The 19,699-nt window shown below is 40.3% G+C and overlaps 1 long non-coding RNA gene across 1 annotated transcript; it reads left to right on the top strand.

Moving 5' to 3' along the window:
* The first annotated feature begins 1,995 nt into the window (after positions 1 to 1,995).
* Positions 1,996 to 18,526, top strand: LOC134738040 (uncharacterized). Its single transcript, XR_010123511.1, has 7 exons — positions 1,996 to 2,153; positions 3,369 to 3,486; positions 11,009 to 11,128; positions 13,522 to 13,665; positions 14,608 to 14,665; positions 15,983 to 16,213; positions 17,993 to 18,526. It is a non-coding gene; the product is annotated as an uncharacterized LOC134738040 (long non-coding RNA).
* The last annotated feature ends 1,173 nt before the right edge of the window (positions 18,527 to 19,699 follow it).

Below are 19,699 nucleotides of genomic sequence, written 5' to 3'. Positions count from 1 at the left end.
GAGAACCTTAATCTCAGTCAATTTTGTGTTTCTTTCAACTTTTCTTAGGGATTGTGTCTTAGCATGGGAAGGGGACCCCAGCGAGGGTTTGTTGCTCTCTCAGGTCACCTGGCTCTGCAGGTATCTGCTGGGATGTCTATGGGCCTCTGTGATTTTAGGCTGGAGATAGAACCTGTGCGCCATGAAATGATGCTGGTTTCTGTCCGTCGGCCTCTCAGGTCTCGTAGCTCTACTTCTGAAGACACTGAGAATCTTCCTGTGACTTCTATACCATTAAGAGTCCTGGAATCACTGAGGCCATTTCTTTTTTGACATCTTCCTTGGGTTTTTACCAAAAGAGCCTTTCTTGGGCTTTGCCACCTGCCCAGAACTCGCTGGGGGGCACCTTGTGGAGTTCCCTGCCTGGGCCTCTTTGACATGTCTCCTCTTATTCCAGCGCCTTGCTCTCAGGCAGTCCACCCAGCCAGGGAAATCTTTTGCTATCAGAGAGGGAGGACAGCTCTATCTTACTCTATCTCAATCATTCTCCCAATCATTTTGTCTAAGCCTCAGATCTTCTAAGTTCCTTTGAAGATTCTTTTAACACATGGCCCTATTTTAAGCGAATAAACACACCTGGTTGAGTAACTTCGGACAAGTTAATTATTCTAATTTAAGACTATCCTCTTCAGTAAGGAAGAATTAAAAACAGTATCCACCTCACAGGATTTTTTTTTTTTTTTTTAACTGTAGAGGGGTGTATAAACTAACTGGGTTTATCTGTATTAACACATAGAACTGTACCTGGCACATACAGAGACTCTATAGTGAAAGTTATTATTATTATTGTTATTTTGAGATGGAGTCTTGCTCTGTTGCCCAGGCTGGAGTGTGATGGCGCAAGCTCGGCTCACTGCAACCTGTGCCTCCCGGTTTCAAGCAGATTCTCCTGCCTCTGCCTCCCGAGTAGCTGGGATTATAGGCACCCACCACCATGCCTGGAATTTTTTTTTTTTTTTTTTTTTGTGTGTGTATTTTTCTATAGATGTGGTTTCACCATTTTGGCCAGCCTGGTCTCGAACTCCTAACCTTAGGTGATCTGCCTGCCTCGGCCTCTGAAAGTGCTGGGGTTACAGGTGTGAGCCATCACGCCCAGCCAGTGAAAGTTATTATTAATTTTTTTATTAACTGCTTAAATGGACAGGGAGAGAGAAAACAACAGGAGGGGAAAAAAATCACTGCATTTTCAAATTAACATAACAAATCATTATTTTGTAAATTTACAAACTCATTGTAAATCTAAAAACAGAATGATAGGAATGAAGAACTGCAGGGAGACATCGAGTGGAAATGTTAATTAGGCAGCATCTGCTCCATTAAGGTAGCTAATGGTATTGTGAGAGATGGGGGGAAACCCACACAGGTGTCCCAGACAGAAGATTTCCTGCTAAGAGGTAAAAGATCAATTCATTTCAGTCAGGTTAGGTCATTAAAAAAAGATAAAGTTAAGGTACTCCGTCTCATCTAAAACTGTGGAAGGAGAAACAATGACATCACAGAAACTGCGATTAACATTTCAAAAGATCACAGAATTAAGCCAAGTAGAAGCCCTGGGTTGTCAACACAACAATTAGCCCTCACTGGCTGAGTAAACACAGAGGGGAAGTAGCTACTTCTAAATGTTTTTTCATTTTATCACTTTCAACGGTGTCAAATATTCTACAATGGAGACTTAAGTAGCACGTTCAGTGACACTGGTTTCACTGAATCTCAAGATTGCTTTCACGGTAAACACTTTGTTTAGAGTGCCATACACCCAGTGGGTGAATATAAATATGAAATGGAAACGACACCACTCCGTAAGGTATCATGTGTCTGACCTGTTGACGGTCATCTCAGCTGGAATGCCTGGCAGCCCACCTGCAGGTCTGTTCTACTCTGCAAGTTACTCATCAACACATTGGAAAGCATCTTTGCAAGAAAGAATTAGCAACCAGATGTTCTTCCTCTACAGTAAAATGAACAGAGGAGGCAGCATCAGGGAGGTAGCCAAAACGCAGTGGGAGAGATTTAAGTTATATGGGAGATACAATGAATTCATGTGTTAACAGAAAGGGGTCCTGATTCAGACACCAAGAGAGGGTTCTTGAATCTCATGCCAGAAAGATTTCGGGGTGAGTCCATAGAGTAAAGTGAAAGCAAGTTTATTAGGAAAGTAAAGGAATAAAGAATGGCTACTCTATTGGCAGAGCAGCAGCTTCATCTACGCAACCAATGATACTTATTGTTACTTCTTGATTATTTGCTAAACAAGGGGTGGATTATTCACGAGTTTTCTGGGAAAGGGGTGGGCAGTTCTAGGAACTGAGGGTTCCTCCCCTTTTAAGACCATATAGGATAACTTCCTGATGTTGCTATGGCATTTGTAAACTATCACGGCGCTGGTGGGAGTATCTTTCAGCATGCTAATGCTTTATAACTAGCATATAATCAGCTGTGAGGACGACTGTAGGTCACTCTCTTCACCATCTAGGTTGTGGTGGGTTTTGGCTGGCTTCCTGACTGCAACCTGTCTTAATAGCAAGGTCTTTATGACCAGTATCTGGTAGCTACCTCCTATCTCATTCTATCACTTAGAATGCCTAACCTCCTGGGAATGCAATCCAGTAGGTCTCAGCCTTCTTTTACCCAGCCCCTATGCAAGATGGAGTTGCTCTGAGTCAAACGCTTCTGAGGCATGGACAGTAGACATTATTAAACACAGGCAGGTGCTAGTAAAGGCAGTTGTAGAATTTTATTCATAGATGTTAAAAAAAATCAGAGACAAAATCTGTGAAGATTTCTGTATACTGATGTTTCAAATTAAGATATGCAAATTAAACTAAACAGATTATAGTGAAATGGGTGAACTAGGTCCTCTGTTGAGATCTCTTTCATCTCTCAGTACTACATTGATTCTACAGATGCAAATATTAAGAAAGTTATAAGGTACATGGACTTATTTTAAACTTTCTGCAAATCTTAGGAACTGGATTTCAAGTTCAATTATTGAAGATTATTGAAGCTCCTTTCTCTGTAGGAAGTCACGATCATAAAATAATTTGGTGAATCATTATGACCGCTAAATTTATTGCATGCCTTGTGCTATAAATCATGAATTACCTAGAAAGTGCTTTCCCAATCAATAATTTAAACAAGAAAGTGCTAGTGCACTTTGTTTTCCTTTGTTAATGTAAAATGTTTATTAAAATATAATTTAATGCAGCCATTAATATTATGTAGAATAATATTTAGTGGATTGGAGGAAAGTTTTTGATATACTGGTTTTTAAAAAGCAGGTTACCCAGTGGTAAGTACATTATCTTTCTCTCTTTTTTTTTTTGAGACAGAATCTCACCCTGTCACCTAGGCTGGAGTGCAGTGATGAGATTTTGGCCCACTGCAGCCTCTGCCTCCCAGGTTCAAGCGATTCTCCCGCCTCAGCCTCCCGAGTAGCTGGGATTACAAGTATGTGTCACTATGCCCATCTAATTTTTGTATTTTTTGTACAGACAGGGTTTCACCACGTTGGCCAGGCTGATCTCGACTCCTGACCTCAGGTGATCCACCTGCCTTGGCCTCCCAAAGTGCTGGGGTTACCGGCGTGAGCCACCACACCCGGCCCTACATTATCATTTTTAAAAGATATTTTTATAAGCACAAGAAAAATAAAGGACTAGAAGAATATAAACTAATACATTCGCAATATCTCTGAACCATGGAATCTGAGGTGACTTTTCTTTCACTTTGTGTTTTCTAAACTTACTATGATGAATATGTACTATTTTTATAATGAGAAGCAAAACCTATTATGAAAGTAAAGAACGTTGTGTCTTAATGGTGAAGACTACATTAATATTTTGAAAAAGAAATGCTATCGTAGAGTAGAATATTTCATTTGGTAAAATCTATGAGTCTAATGTGCACACATATCCCCTAAACTTCTAGCCTAGGTGGAGACAGATATGTTTGTTTAGACTTAGAGGAAAGGTGATAACATCTGCTTAAAAATATCAGCTGGCTTAACCAAATGTTTCAGAAATAGCCTGGTATTTCAGGGTATGATGAATCAGCTGGGTGGGAACTTACTCTGACGAAATAGCTCTATTTTCAGGAAAATTGTCCCTATACATCCAAACTCAAATGTATCCAGTGCGATTTGTAAATAGAGCTGAACTTTACTAATGTGACTCCAATAATACGGGATTTCTTAAAGTTTGAACCAGGAATGAGCCAAATTTCTACTTTAGCAAAATTTTTCCCTATATTAAAAATGAATGCCAGGGCTAATGTTTAAAATTCATGAAAATCTCTTTAAACAGCATCATTTTTATATTTATTAAAGCAAAAGAATACTTTACTGACTAAACTTAATTATATGTTCTTAGCAGTAATCGATCGTGTTTTTCCTTTCAAATACAGTAGTTTTTAAAATATTCATTTACATAGAACCTTCACATTAGACTTATAGGATGAGCATACAAAGACTTGAATGTTGTTAGTTGCTAGCTAGTTAAACCTCTTCAAAGATTCCCAGCAAAGAGGCTGGAGCCACTGCATGTGTACTTTGCATGATAGAAACTGTTAACATTTATTTATTAAATAAAAACTTATTGAAAAAGAAGACTGGACATGGGTAAGGTCTATTGCCTGAACTTCAAAAGTTACCAGCACTTTACCCACAAGCATGAGCTTGTGGTAGAAGAGCAGTAAAATAACATAAGCTCTAAGAGAAATGCCAGATTTCTTTAAGGGAATGCAGCAATACATGCTTTAATTCCCAAAGTGAGTCTCCAGAGGCAGCAAGCTTCTTAGAGAAGCCTCACAAACCAACAGCTTCTGAGCTGTAGAGTAGCAGCTCTCTCCACCAACAGCATCACCTTCACCTGTGAGATGCAGATTCCTGGACCCACCTCACACCTATTCTGAATGAGGCTCAGCAATTTGTGTTTTAACAAGCCCTCCTGGTGATTCTGACACACACACACACACACACACACACTCAAGTTTAAGACCAAAAATGGTGTCAATCAGGATGACTGCAAGAATCATGAGTAATTAGCACTCTTTACCAAATAGTTCCTGAGCCTGCAGTGGAAGTATACTGCCTTAACCTAAAAGTTAGGCATGCTGTGTGATTTGCTTTGCCCAATAAAATGTGAGTGAAAATGACATGTTTCATGTTCAGGATGACAACTGCCACATCCGATGGTCCTTGGAGTGATGCAGAGCAAAGCCCCAGATGAAGTTGAAGGACATGTAACATAAGCATGAAATAAACTATTGGTTTTTGAGCCACTGATTTTTGGGAGGTGCTTGTTACCACGATGTAACCTAGTCCATCCTGACTGATACAATAGGGAGGAGGAGTGTGCACTGCCCCTCAGACCATAACCACCAATGTAGTTGATGATGCTACATACATCCTAGGCACAATTTTCATCATCAGTGTAGCATTAGAGCATTCCTGGGTGCTATGGTTTGGATATGGTTGATCTCCACCAGAACTTATGTTAAAATTTATTCATCTATGTGGTGGTGAGAGGTGGGACCTAGTGAGAAATGTTTGGGGAATGGGCGTGGATCCCTCATGAATAGATTAATACCGTCCTGAGGGTAAGTTTTTTCTCTCTTGGAATGGATTAGTTCCCTCAGGAGTGGGTTGTTAAAAAGAGCCTGCTTTCCTCGATTTCTCTCTTGCTTCCTCTGTCACCATGCAATCTCTTTGCACACACCCACTCTCCTTCCACTTTCTGCTGTGAATTGAGGCAATCTGAGGGCCTCACTACATGCGGCTACCCAGCCTTGGGCTCTTCAGCCACCAATATTGTATGCCAACTAAACCTCTTTTCTTTATAAATTACCAAATCTCAGGTATTCTGTTACAGCAACACAAAACGGACTAAGACACTGGGCTTCCCAAGAAAGGAGGGGCAGCAACAGAACAGGGAAGATAAGTAAACTGAGAGGCAAACTATTTTCAAACATTTTTTAAAATGTGGGTGTCATGACCATAGGTTACAGCAGGCACAACAGGTAACTGCAGCCAGTCTGTACATGTGAAGCTCAATAACCAAGCAGCACAGAACCGCTTAGCAAAAGATCAATGAGAGGCCTTTCCACTGATGCTGATGCCATAAAGGGGTGAGCCCCAGTTGCCATCTCAGGACAGAGAATGCAGATGGCAGGAAAGACTGAGCATTCATGTCAAACACAGACTGGATGGAATGAAATTATGATTGACTATATTACCTCCAATCAGACTTTTTTTGCTGTTGTCTACTATAGAAGCCAAATGAATGGTCAGGAGAATGTTAATGATAAATGTAGAAAGCTGCCTATGTATACATCCAATTTGTGCCTATAATTTTAAAAATCTAGATAAGGGCCTCAAAGATAGATAGAGATATATACATGAATATATAAATATATATGTATATAATAAGAGATGATAAGGAGAAAGTAACAGGGTTATAAGATAGTGGCAGCTTGGGAGGTGAAGCTACCTCAGAAATGGGGGTTTTGGCCGGGTGCGGTGGCTCACGCCTGTAATCCCAGCACTTTGGGAGGCCAAGGCCGGTGGATCACGAGGTCAGGAGATCGAGACCATCCTGGCTAACACGGTGAAACCCCATCTCTACTAAAAATACAAAAAATTAGCCGGGCGTGGTGGCGGGCGCCTGTAGTCCCAGCTACTCGGGAGGCTGAGGCAGGAGAATGGCGTGAACCTTGGAGGCGGAGCTTGCAGTGAGCCGAGATTGCGCCACTGCCCTCCAGCCTGGGCAACAGAGCGAGACTCCGTCTCAAAAAAAAAAAAAAAAAAGAAAGAAAGAAAAAGAAATTAGGAGTTTTGAAAAGTCTCTATGGGAACAGACACTTTCATTAAACTTTTTTTTTTTTTTTTTGAGACGGAGTCTCGCTCTGTCGCCCAGGCTGGAGTGCAGTGGCGCAATCTCTGCTCACTGCAAGCTCCGCCTCCAAGGTTCACGCCCTTCTCCTGCCTCAGCCTCCCGAGTAGCTGGGACTACAGGCGCCCGCCACCTCACCTGGCTAATTTTTTGTATTTTTAGTAGAGATGGGGTTTCACCGTGTTAGCCAGGATGGTCTCGATCTCCTGACCTCGTGATCCACCCGCCTCGACCTCCCAAAGTGCTGGGATTACAAGCGTGAGCCACCATGTCCGGCCTTTCATTAAACTTTCGTGCTAAGTCCTGAGTGATGGAAAGAGCCAGCTCCGTGAGGTTCTGGGGAAATTGCAATCCTTATGAAGAAAAGCACAAGTGCAAAGTTCTAGGGGCTGGGATTCATGTTCAAGTGACAAAAAAGAATATCTATGTCCAGGTGTGCAGCAGTCTTTCTCCACCAGGGTCCCTAAGAGAATGAAATCCTGTAGGAAATGACCTGCAAGACTATTTCCCAAATTCTCTCAAGTTTGGGCCATTCTAGAGAAACAAGAGAGAAGCCACTATATGTAACACATGCTTTACGGCACTGTGGTTTCATTCTCTAAAAGAACCCCAGCTGAGAAGGGCTGACTGCAGGGTGGCAGGTTGGAAAGGGATTCCAATGAAGTCAGAGAGGCAGGCAGGGGCCAATAAAGATTTGGGGTTTGATTCTATGTGCAGTGGCAGGCACCGGAAGGTTTCAAACAGTGGAATGGCACATTCTGACAGGTTTGTGAAGGATCACTGGCTGCTGTTTGGAGAATGGACTGCAGAAAGACAAAGGAAAGGCAGCCAGTCAGGAGGCGTTTGTATTACTGCAGAGAAAAGAAGATAAGGCTAGCATGGCTGGGGTGGAAGAAGAGACAAATTTAGAATATGGTTTGAATGTGGAGTTGGGCTTGATTATTGGCTCAGTATGAAGCCAGGTGAGAGAAGATGACAGAAAAGTATGAATCTAACAGGATTCCTGAGCAATTCCTGATTGGTCATGCCATTGAAGAATGTGAGAAAGACTAGGGAAAGAGTGGAATTGAGGATGGGACAATCATGAGATGCTGAGTCAACAGTGGAATATATGAGTCTAGATCTCAAAGGAGAGGCAAGGATTAGATACATAAACAAGGGAATCATCAGTGTATAAAAGTGTTTAAATCATACAATAGGATGAGATCACTAAACTCTGTCAATTTATCTTCCAATGCCCCTCAAATTTATTTCTTCCTCTTATTCCTGCTGCCATTAATCTTTGTTTCCCCAAAGATCTACTGCAGTACTTCTGTACCAGGTCTGTGGTCTCTCTCCTCAGCAATCCCTCCTGTGCATAACCATATCTACCATTCATCTTCCTGTTTCACAAATTAGACCCTTTTTTTAATTCAATAAAAAACTGAGTACTCATATACAAATCTCTCTGTTCAGTTCTTTGGGTGATTCAAAGATGAACAAAAAATAGATTCTGACATTGAAAGCTTTTAGTCTATAGAAAGGATGTGTTTGTAAAAAAAACTATATTTCTGGTCGGGTGCGGTGGCTCATTCCTGTAATCCCAGCACTTTGGGAGGCCGAGGCGGGTGGATCATCTGAGGTCAGAAATTCGAGACCAGCCTAGCCAACATGGCAAAACCCTGTCTCTACTAAAAATGCAAAAATTAGCCGGGCGTGGTGGTGCGCGCTTGTAATCCAAGCTACTCAGAAGGTTAATGCAGGAGAATTGCTTGATTTGGGAAGTGGAGGTTGCGGTGAGCTGAGATTGCACCACTGCACTCCAGCCCGGGCAACAGAGTGAGATTCTGTCTCAAAAATAAATAAATAGATAAATAAATATGTTTCAGGGTAGAAAATGACAGGAAAGAAAAGAAAAATAAATATTGTGGCCATTTTTGGGGATGAAGAAGTGACTCTTTGCTCCATGGATTTGGAAAATTTTTGTTAGGATGGTTGCCTTTCAGTTGGACCAAGAGGTCAAAATTACTTCTTGACTTGTCGATTAAAGTGTGCGGTCCTTACGATCCCTAGTCTCTCAGAATCTTCTTAATTAGCTTCTCTCCCACTCTCTGATGTTCTAATGCTGGTGTTTTTACTGGTTCAGTGTTAGGTGATCTTTCCTCGGTGCCACACTCATTCTCTAGGCAAGCTCATCTACTTGGATGGCAAATCCATCATGTCCCTTCAATTCATTGCCTTTCATTTAAAAATGCAAATCTGCCCCTGTCAGTGTGTGCTCAAAGCCTGGCAATTCTATTACTGTCAGGATTAACCTGAAACATCAGACCACCCTCCCCCATCTCTTGCTTTTCTCCTCCTCACTCTCTGAATTCTAACCACTCCAAGTTCCTCCAATAAAATACACACCATCCTGCCTCAGGGGCTTTATCCATGCGATTCCTCGTGTTTGTAAAGTTTCTTAATTTCCAGCTTTCCATCTTACCCAGGGAACTTCTACTCCTACTACTTCCCAGCTTAAATGTCAACCCCAGAAAGCCATCTCTGAACTCACAGGGACTTATATATTCTCACCACATTTTGTATCTTTCCTTTACTGAAATATCAGAATTATAATTGTTTCATTTATTTGTGGTATTTGCTTTCTATTTCTCTGTCCCAACAATCTATGAACACCACCAGGTCTGAAATGACTTGTCCATGTTCAACACTGCAAGACCTGGATTGCACAGGTGCACTTTAATTTTTATTGCGGAATGGAAGCCTGCTGTTCCACTGCTTCCTGATTTCACTTTGTGCTCCCTCACTTCTTGTACATACCTCCCCCAGCACTTCAGTGCAATTTCTCCTGTAATGTTATACTTGACATTTCCACCTCTTAAAACTCTAGCCATTCTGAAGGGCCGTTCTGTCTTCCCGCTTGACCATGAAGTCCTCCCCACTAACTCCTGACCACACCTGATCCTCACTCTTAGCCACACCTGATCCTCACTCCTGACCACACCTGATCCTCACTCCTGACCACACCTGATGGAGGTGATCTCTCCCACCTCTAAACTTGTGGTGCATTCTCAGAGTTATTCTAATTGACATGGATCACTACTGTCAAGCTCTACAATGATTTGTAGGCATGCGTTACCTCTGACTTTCAGATTTTTAAACTGTCAAGTTTGGTATTCACTGTATGTTCTATAACTTTGTATGCACTGACAGAATCTACCATAAGATTTTAGAATTGGGGAAGTATCACACTTGCTACCCAAAAATACATTTGGTGCTTAAAGGGTTAATATTATTTAGCAAACTCTCAACTGCAGAGCACCTGATTTCTATATGACATTAGATAAAAGGAGAATTACCATTCTTGCATGTGGACTATAATTTCCAAAGAGCTAAAGGATGTTTCTAGTCTGATTTTAAGAAACATAGTTGTTCCTAATCCATTTGTTGTCAGGATAACAGGATCTTGCTGGAGTCATGATAGCTTATGTGACTTCCCATGCCCAGATGGTAAAGGGACTTAAACCATATTGTAAGAGGACCAATTAGAGATACCTGACTGTCTAGCCCATGAGGAAATGCAATATGAAAAGAAACAGGCATACTGACTATGCTCGAATATTAAAAGGGCTCTCAAACAAAAGTAAAATTAGATTTATTTTAAATGGCCCCAAGAAACCTTTCTAGGAATAATAAATAGATATTTCAGGGAGATAGCTATTTACTTGAGGTAAAGGAGAACATTATAATAGCCAGACTTCTCCAATGATAAAATGAATTACCTTAGAAGGTATCGAGTCTCCTTTTACTTGAGGCATTCAAGGAGAAGTTGTATAAATATTTAACAGGAATGTTAAAGGCAGTTTCAAACACTGCAAGTTTGTACCTACCATCTTTCCACACCTGAGGTGCTTTGATTCTATCGTAATAACAGCTAAAATGCACAGGGCACGAATCCCATGCCAGGTCCTGTGCTTTTTCTAAGCATTTTCTATGCATCACCTCATTTAATTGTCACAACAACTGTTATTACGCTCATGACTAAAGATAAGAAAACTGAAGCACGGAGACATTAAATGATTTGTCTTACTTCCCATAATTAGGTAAGAATTTGACACCAGGAAATCTTTTTCCAGCGCCCAGCCTGTTATTTCGCCTTTCATATTCATATGGCAGATTAAGTCCAAAACAGAAAGGCCTTGCCTAGGAAAGTGAATGATAAGGTAAGAGCAGTGGGATGATCTTAGGAAGAGTGTGTTAAGAAAATGTCATCTTATAAACTGAATGGTAGAGGCATTACGGAATGAAGAGATTAGAGAATGGCTCAAGACACTTGCTCACACTTCCATGTGATGAGCACAAGGCAGAAGCCACTAAACACAGTACTTTATAGTGCAACCCAGAGTATATTTTGAAAATACAAAAACAATTTATTTTTATTTATTTTTATTTATTTATTTTTTTTTTTGAGACCAAGTCTCACTTTGTCGCCCAGGCTGGAGTGCAGTGGCACGATCTCTGCTTACCACAACCTCCACCTCCTGGGTTCAAGCGATTCTTGTGCCTCAGCCTCCCAAGTACCTGGGATTACAGGCACCCGCCACCATGCTCAGCTAATTTTTGTATTTTTAGTAGAGACAAGGTTTCACCATGTTGGCCAGGCTGGTTTCAAATACCTGACCTCAGGTGATCCACCCATCTCAGCCTCCCAAAGTGCTGGGATTACAGGCATGAGCCACTGTGCCCGGCCGTACACATTTAATTCATAATCTTATGAATTAAATTGCCTGCACCTCGTTCACCCTTAAGACTAAGCTTGAAGTTTAGTGCTCCTGCAAAGAAAAAAAGGAGCTACTATCTAAAACCCAGAAAGTATACAGGGTAAGGAGAAGGGGGACATGATATAGGAGTGTTTCTACTAGACAGGAAAGGGAAAGAGGATCTTATGAAACAGTGAGGGAAATCAAAGAAGAAAGCAAGACACCCAATAGTAGGGGCCTCAAACAGAGCTAAAACATGAAGAAGTAAGGTAGAGACATCCCAGCTATGTTGAGACTGATGCTGAACACAGAGGTCTCCTGTCCCGCTTCCTGTTTTGGTCTCTGAAAGGAAGTGTCTTGCACAATGTCCCTTCCCTGCACCAGCACAAGGGACATGAGAGAACCTACTGGGATCTAGAAGTTACTGAGCATTCTTAATGGGGGATGCGAAAAGTAACAAGTGACCCAGAAGGGCTGTAAGAAGATTCCTTTATGAGGGGTGACATTGCCCCCTAGAAGCCAAAGGGTAGAATACTCAAGCCAGGGGCCAGGTACAGGGGTCCACGGAGCCCCATAGATGTTGTTGTTGTTGTTTTGTTTTTTTGTTTCTGAAACATAGTTTTGCTCTTGTTGCACTGCAACCTCTGCCTCCCTGGTTCAAATGATTCTCCTGCCTCAGTCTCCCAAGTAGTTGGGATTACAGGCATGCGCCACCACTCCCGGCTAATTTTGTATCTTTAGTAGAGACCGGGTTTCACCGTGTTAATCAGGCTGGTCTCAAACTCCTGACCTCAGGTGATGCACTCGCCTTGGCCTCCCAAACTGCTGGGATTACAGGCGTGAGCCACCGCACTCGGCCCCATAGATGTTATACTCCAGCAAGAGCAAAGTGACACTCATTGGCTGGGGAGATTGAAAACATTGCTCATGGCCAATGTTGAGAGAAACAAGTTTACCAGAAGTGGCTCCATCAGCTGATGCCAGAAGGTTTATGAGAGATCAAGCATGGTAAGGGATAGTCCAGGCATGGCGTGGATGATTCAAGGGTGCAGGGAACAGCAAAAAACTCAAGCCTGGACTTGAGACTCAGTCATTAACACAGGACAAATTGTTTTTCTTTGTACTCAAATGCTATCTTGAGAAGAATGATTGTGTAGATACACTAAAATAATATTTTTTCAATTAAAAAGACAAACCTGAGCATTTAGACAAAAGAGACTGAAATGACCAAGAAGAAGCTAATTTAAAACAAAGACACTGCTTAATTTAATTTAGGGTTTAAAATACTTCTTGACCATCCAAAAGGGATCCACAAAGAAGTTTGAACCAGAAACATATATAGCAGACTACTATATGTGAAATTATGTGTGTATGTGTGTACATACACATTTGGCACATCTTAATTTGCTGAGAGTTAAGTTGCTCCTTCTAAACATTCAATTAAATAAATGAAGTTGAGACCAGTTTAGAGACTCACATCTATAATCACCTTGGAAGGCTGAGGCAGGTGAATCACGTGAAGTCAGGAGTTCAAGATCAGCCTGAGCAACATGGTGAAACCCCATCTCTACAAAAAATACAAAACATTAGCCAGGTGTACTGCACCTACCTATAGTCCTAACTACTCAGGAGGCTGTGGTGGGAGGATCACCTGAGCCCAAGAGGGCAAGGCTGAAGTGAGCTGTGATCACACTGCTGTACTCCAGCCTGGGCAACAGAGCAAGACCTTGTCTCAAAAATAAAAAATAAAAAACAAAAGAAATACAGTTGGGTTTCTTGAACTACTTATACATGAGGTTTTAATTTATAAAAGCATTCAGTTTATTCGAGAAACATTTCTTGTTCTTCTATTGAAGCAAACCTAATTGAGAAAAAAAAAAGCACCAACCAGAGTCAGTGTCCAGTAATGGCTCTGTGATGCGCAGCCTCCGAATGTGACGACCACAGGCTCTACCTTGCCTTTTACCTGACTGCCAGCACCCTGCAGAGCAGCATCAAGGGTAAATTTCAATTTTTGATGGTTTTCTAACTTTTAACATTTACTAAATGCATTTTCCACCAGAACCTTCAGAGTTGCCCAGCAATTTCATGTGGGATTTATCACTAAATGTCTTTGAGCTCACACATGGTGTTAAAAGTGTGCAACTGCAGTAAGAATTACATTATTTTAATCCTGTAACTAGTGCTTACAGTTTGCTGCTTCATTTCAAATTATTGTACTTGCTGGAAAATTATACATATAACAATATAAAAAAATTTAAAATATGAACGGGTTATACATGTGTTTTAAGCATGTAAAAAGGTGTTTTTTAATGTCATAGTGAGAGATATTGTAATTTATATAGTTTAGAAAATGTGGAGATAACTAATACAACGTAAAGTGATAAGTGAAACATAGATTAAGTTCACACAGTGCTAGGTTTTTGAAAACATTTTATTTTAACTCAACTTGAGTCTAAAGTATAATATGGTTGCATGAAAAAAGAAATCTAATGCAGGAAGCATCTTGTCCCCTGATACTTTAGTAGTCACTTGCTGAATTACAATCTTGTACTTTGGGAAACACTAATATATAAAATTAAGTTATTAACCAACTAAAATATGAATAAATGAAGGAAAATTGTAGAAAGCCAACTAGAGATTACCTATATGATAAAACTTTATTTATTATGTTTGAAAAAAGTAGAAATAAGAAATGCATAGATTTTAGACTTGGTGTATATATCAGCATGAACTGTGAAGGATGAGGGTCTCAAATTCTGTTTTGACTCTCTTGGTGAGACTAGATTCACAATGTAAAAGGTAGAACAAATGTTAGTGAGAGGAAACCTCAAGTAGATGAAGGCATTGTAATGTGGTATCCAGATACTCCAAATGAATATATATATTTATGATCAATTAGTTAAAAATTAAAGCTCTGAATTATTTTTGTAATCTTTGAGAAACTATGGCTACTGGAGGAAGAAGAGGGAGAAAGTGAACTCCATAAACTATAAATAGGTAAGCTATATATCAAATCTCAAAATAGATTATTAAAATAATTGTAAATGAGTATTTAGAAAAAAATACGGATTTGTTAGATAATTTTCTTTATGTTCCTTAGAGAAAAGTCCATCAACAGAATGTGATAAACATGACATAAGTACTTTGTTAGCAAAAATTCCATAAAGATCTACTATGGTATCATTATAAACAAAAAAGAGGGGTAAGTTCTCAGCTAATGAAATGACAATTCTTAAACTATGTGGAATAATTGATTGCTCTCAATCTAAAGTGATATTTGCACTGAAAAGCTGAAGCCATTTTTTTTCACTGTCTGATGGGCACATTTGTGTGTTGCTAATTTTTATTTTTCTAATGAAAAGTAGTTAAGATCTTTTGACAAATATATTGAATGAAATAATTTTTTTTGAGGCAGCGTGTTGCTCCAAACATCACAATTTAGCCTAGCCTACCTTACGTGTGTTCAGAATACTTACATTAGCCTACAGTTCAGCAAAATTATCTAACACAAAGCCTATGTTATAATAGTGTTGAATATCTCGTGTAATTTATTAAATACTGTGCTGAAAGTGAAAGACGAAATGGTCATATGGGAACTCAAAGCACGGTTTCTACTGAATGTGTATTGTTTTCCCACTATTATAAGTCAAACCACTGTTAAGTTGGGGAACATCTGTAATTAGTTTTTAATTGATCAGTAACTATGTGCTAAACACTATTCTAACTCATATATATATGTATTATTATTATTTTTTGAGACGGAGTCTCGTTCTCTCTCTCAGGCTGGAGTGTAATGGCGCAATCTCCACTCACTGCAACCTCTGCTTCCCTGGTTCAAGCGATTCTCCTGTCTCAGCCTTCACTCACTGCAACCTCCACCTCCCAGGTTCAAGTGATTCTCCTGCCTCAGCTTCCTGAGTAGCTGGGATTACAGGCATACAACACCATGCCCAGCTAATTTTTGTACTTTTACCAGAGACGGGGTTTCACCATGTTGGCCAGGCTGGTCTTGAACTCCTGACCTCAAGTGATCCGCCCTCCTCGTCCTCCCAAAGTGCTGGGATTACAGGAGTGAGCCACCACGCTGGGTGGATGATAGAATTTTAAAGAAGCAATTTAGAAGGTGTTTAGTCAAATTTCTTTCAATTGTACATTTTAGAAACTCAGTCTAAAAGAACTTAAATAAGAAATGAAATTTATTGGCTTATGTAAATTGGAAGATACAGGGGTGGAAGACTGGCTCATGGGGTTTGAATTATATTATTGGGGTTCTATGTTTCTCTCCATCTTTCAGCTTTGCTTTTTCTCTTACAGGCTTAGCGTGAAAGACTGACACTGGCTATCTTAGTCTTGTATTTCCTTTACCATCCATGGTACCAGAGAAGGAAGAGTGTTTCTCTTTATGATCTCAGCAAAAATTCTGTGGAAGGTGTTGATTGACCTGATTTGGGCCATGTCCTACAATCATGGAGGCCAGAGCCATTGGATATTTCAATTGGCTGGGCTGAGAGCTAGAGAACATCCCTGTAGTGAACAATGAAGAGAGTAAGAAAGAAATCAGATCCCAATTGAACCACATGGCATGTTTACAAATAAGAAAGGCAGGCTTGGTTGAAGGGTGCATGGAGGAGCACAAGTGAAAAGGCAGATTGAAAACCATAGACGCCTCACTGTGCTTCACCATCTACACTGTTAGTAAGGTTCAATGTGAAGCCCTATGCTACGATCCAAAATTAAAGTTGAAAACAAGAAAATGAAAGAAATATGGCTTTACAGTGAAACACATACAAAAGAAGAAGAAAAGTTTAGCTACTGTAAACTGGATGCATGAAGGCTGCAGTATGTCACAGCTAGGAAAAAACAAACAAGCAAACAGGAACAACAGCAGGCAATGCCTACATTAAAGAGGAAAATATTTAGATGCAGGACACCATGGGGGAAGCACGAAACTCTTATTTTTTCAGCTCACCACAAACAGTAGATGTGGTGGCAGGATCTCTAGGAAAGAGCTAAAATTCAGACAGAACTTACTATTCAGAGAAGAATAGCCAAGACGGCAAAAAGACTGGACACGAGGTCCTAAGAGTGAACAATGGGTGGGTGGCTGAGTAGTCGAACTGGACATGAGGTCCTAAGAGTGAACAATGGGTGGGTGGCTGAGTAGTCCACTGAGGCTGGAGACCATGACTTTTGGGTGCTATGAAGGAAGAATCTGATCCAAGGTTCGGAATTTTCACTCCAAGTGCTGTGGGAGGACAAGGGGGCAAGAGAATTGAGGGACTCAGAGAAGAATGGCAAGAGTGCTTCTCCCTGGGGTTCATCTGTGGAGGAACTGAAGCTAGGAGGGGAGGACAGGGAAGAAATGAGGCAAGGGATTGCTGAATGAAGTCCACAGTTGTGGAGTCCTGGGAGGAAGAGGGTGGGAGGTAGAGGAACAGACAGGGCAAGCCAGAGATTTTTGGGTTTCAGCTGAATATTCCAAATATATAATAACTTTAAGAGTGGTACCAAGGCCAAGAATGCAGTCACGGAAGTGGATTTCTGAAACACAGTAAAGCGAAGACCAGGTTTGTTGGAATCTGGTTAGTCAAGGAACTTGGGTAGAAGGTCTTAACTGGGTGGACTTCCTCTTTGGTGTTAAAGTCACAAGACAATGACTGGATTTAGAGTGGAAAAACATGACTCAGAAGCTGAAGTCTACAGTGACTTGAGGGCATGTCCAAGAGTTTGGTCACTGACAATGCAAAGAAAAAGTACATGAGGGTGTAACCTGTGAGCAGCACCTCAAGGGAGAAAGATCAATATGAAGTTCTAACTAGTACTTGAGCAACTGAATTTCTTTCGTATACACTGATAGACTTTTAAAACTTTATTTTCATTTAATATGAACATCATGTAGGGTATATAAAAATTAAAACTAAGAAACACATTGGCTTTGTAAATCTATGTTTTTACATAATGGTTTTGTTAGATTTATTCTTCCATCAGTGAAAACATTTCTTAAACACGAATTCCATTTCCATTTAAACAATTTGTAAGCAAAGTCAAGGTCCGATTAGTTTTTGGATATATTTAATATTTGTCTCCTGAAGTTTGTCTTCATGTACTTTAAGATATTGGTTTGTCTTTCCATATTTTAAATGCATGATTTTATATCACATATTTTGTTCATTGTTTAATAAGAGATAATGTCCATCTAGGAAATAAATAGATTTTATAAAATTGTTTTAAAAAGTGAGACAATAGTCATGAGTAGCAAGGGGGTAAGTTTCCTAGAGCCACAAATTTCATGGCTTAAAACAATGTCAATTTATTCTCTTACAGTTCTGGAAGCCAGAAATTTGAAATGAGTCTTATGGAGCTGAAATCAAGCACACACCAGAGCTGGGCTTCATCTGGATGCTCTATGAAAGATTCCTTTGTTTGCCTCTTCCAATTCCTGGTGGTTGCTGGCGTTCCTTGCATTGTAGACTCGTCATCCCAATGTCTTCCTCCTTGGCCCCTTTGCCTTCTCCTCTCCTGTGTGGGCATCATCAACTCTCCCTTTCCCTCCCTCTTAAAAGGATATGAATGTGACTGCTTTAGGACCTACCTGGATAATTCAGAATAATCTCCCCATCTCAAGACCCTTAACATAATCACATATGCAAAGAACTTCTCTTTTCTTTAATCATATGACTTAACATGTACAAATTTCAGAGATGAGAACATGGATATCTTTAGGGCGCCATTTTTTCAGTCCATTGGAAATGGTAGATGTGGAAGAAGAGGAGCTAAAATTCAATCAGACCGGGGGTCTGCAATCTGTAGCCTGCAAGTCAGTGCCTGTTTTTGTAAATAAAGTTTTATTGGAGCACAGCCATGCCAGTCTTTTTGCATATTGTTTATGGCTGCTTTCCTGCTACCTGGAAGAGTTGAGTGGTTGTAACAGTAACCATATGGTCCTCAAAGCTGAAAATGTTTACTATCTGGCCCTTTACAGGAAAAGCTTGCCAATCCCTGGGTTAGATCAAGAATGTGGCAAATCATACTGGGGAGATTATAAGGTTTTAATTTAAAGTTGAGCAGCAGACAAGTGAGGGTAAGAACTTCAGTGGATGAAAAACCTACAAAATACCATTAGATTTTACAGTTAGACTTTGGTAGTTTTGGGTAGACATATTTCATTGAAATGGTGAAAGTGGAAAATAGATATTAAGAAAATCCTAAGGAAATGGATATTAGTAAAATACTTTGCAATTTACTTAAGATTTTTAGTTTTATTATATCTTTATATACATACAAATATGTATTTACCAACTACATATGAGTTGACAAAATGCATATGCTTGGAAATATTTTTCAATAAGTTTGTGTATGGAGTTGAAGGAAAAGCTACAATGGAAGCATAATAGCATCACAGGGTAAAAATAAAACTAAAGGCGAGAGAAAATAATACTATTAGTGCTTTATGATTTCTATTGAGAAAATCAATGTTCTATGAATGCATAGCTCATTCCAGAATAATCAATACAAACCATGTCTAACATATGTGCACTTTTGGTTTCTGGGCCAGTAAAGAGATGCAATTGCTTTTTGTGTGTGTGTGTGTGTGTGTGTGTGTGTGTGTGTGTGTGGAGGGAGAGGGGCTGAAGGAAAAAGGCATGGAGGAGAGGCCGTGAGTGAGGTGCCATCTCAACGAAAATGAAGAGGGTGGGAGTGGAGGGCTCCTGGAACACCAGGTAGGATGATTTACCCGATGGGAAAGAGGGAGCCTCTTTCTCTCCAGGGTCCAGGGAGGAGGAAATGCATGGAGACACCAACAGACACTGATGTGCAGGGGAGAACAGAAAGGGGTTCTGAAGCTATAACAAATGGAATGTGTCTAATCACAGATGTTAGAAACATGGGGTCTATAAATGGTCCTGAGAAAACTGAGACCCTAGAGGATTTAGTGAGAAATTTTATCAGAAACCCGAAGAGTAGGGTCATCTGCCAGTGGGAGAAAGTCAGGGTGAGGCTGGGGAACTGGCTGTGGAAAATATGTGTAAC

Source organism: Pongo pygmaeus, chromosome 14 (genome assembly GCF_028885625.2).
Source record: "Pongo pygmaeus isolate AG05252 chromosome 14, NHGRI_mPonPyg2-v2.0_pri, whole genome shotgun sequence".
NCBI lineage: Eukaryota > Metazoa > Chordata > Mammalia > Primates > Hominidae > Pongo > Pongo pygmaeus.
The sequence above is the reverse complement of the archived record's forward strand: the minus strand, read 5'-3'. Positions and strand labels throughout refer to the sequence as shown.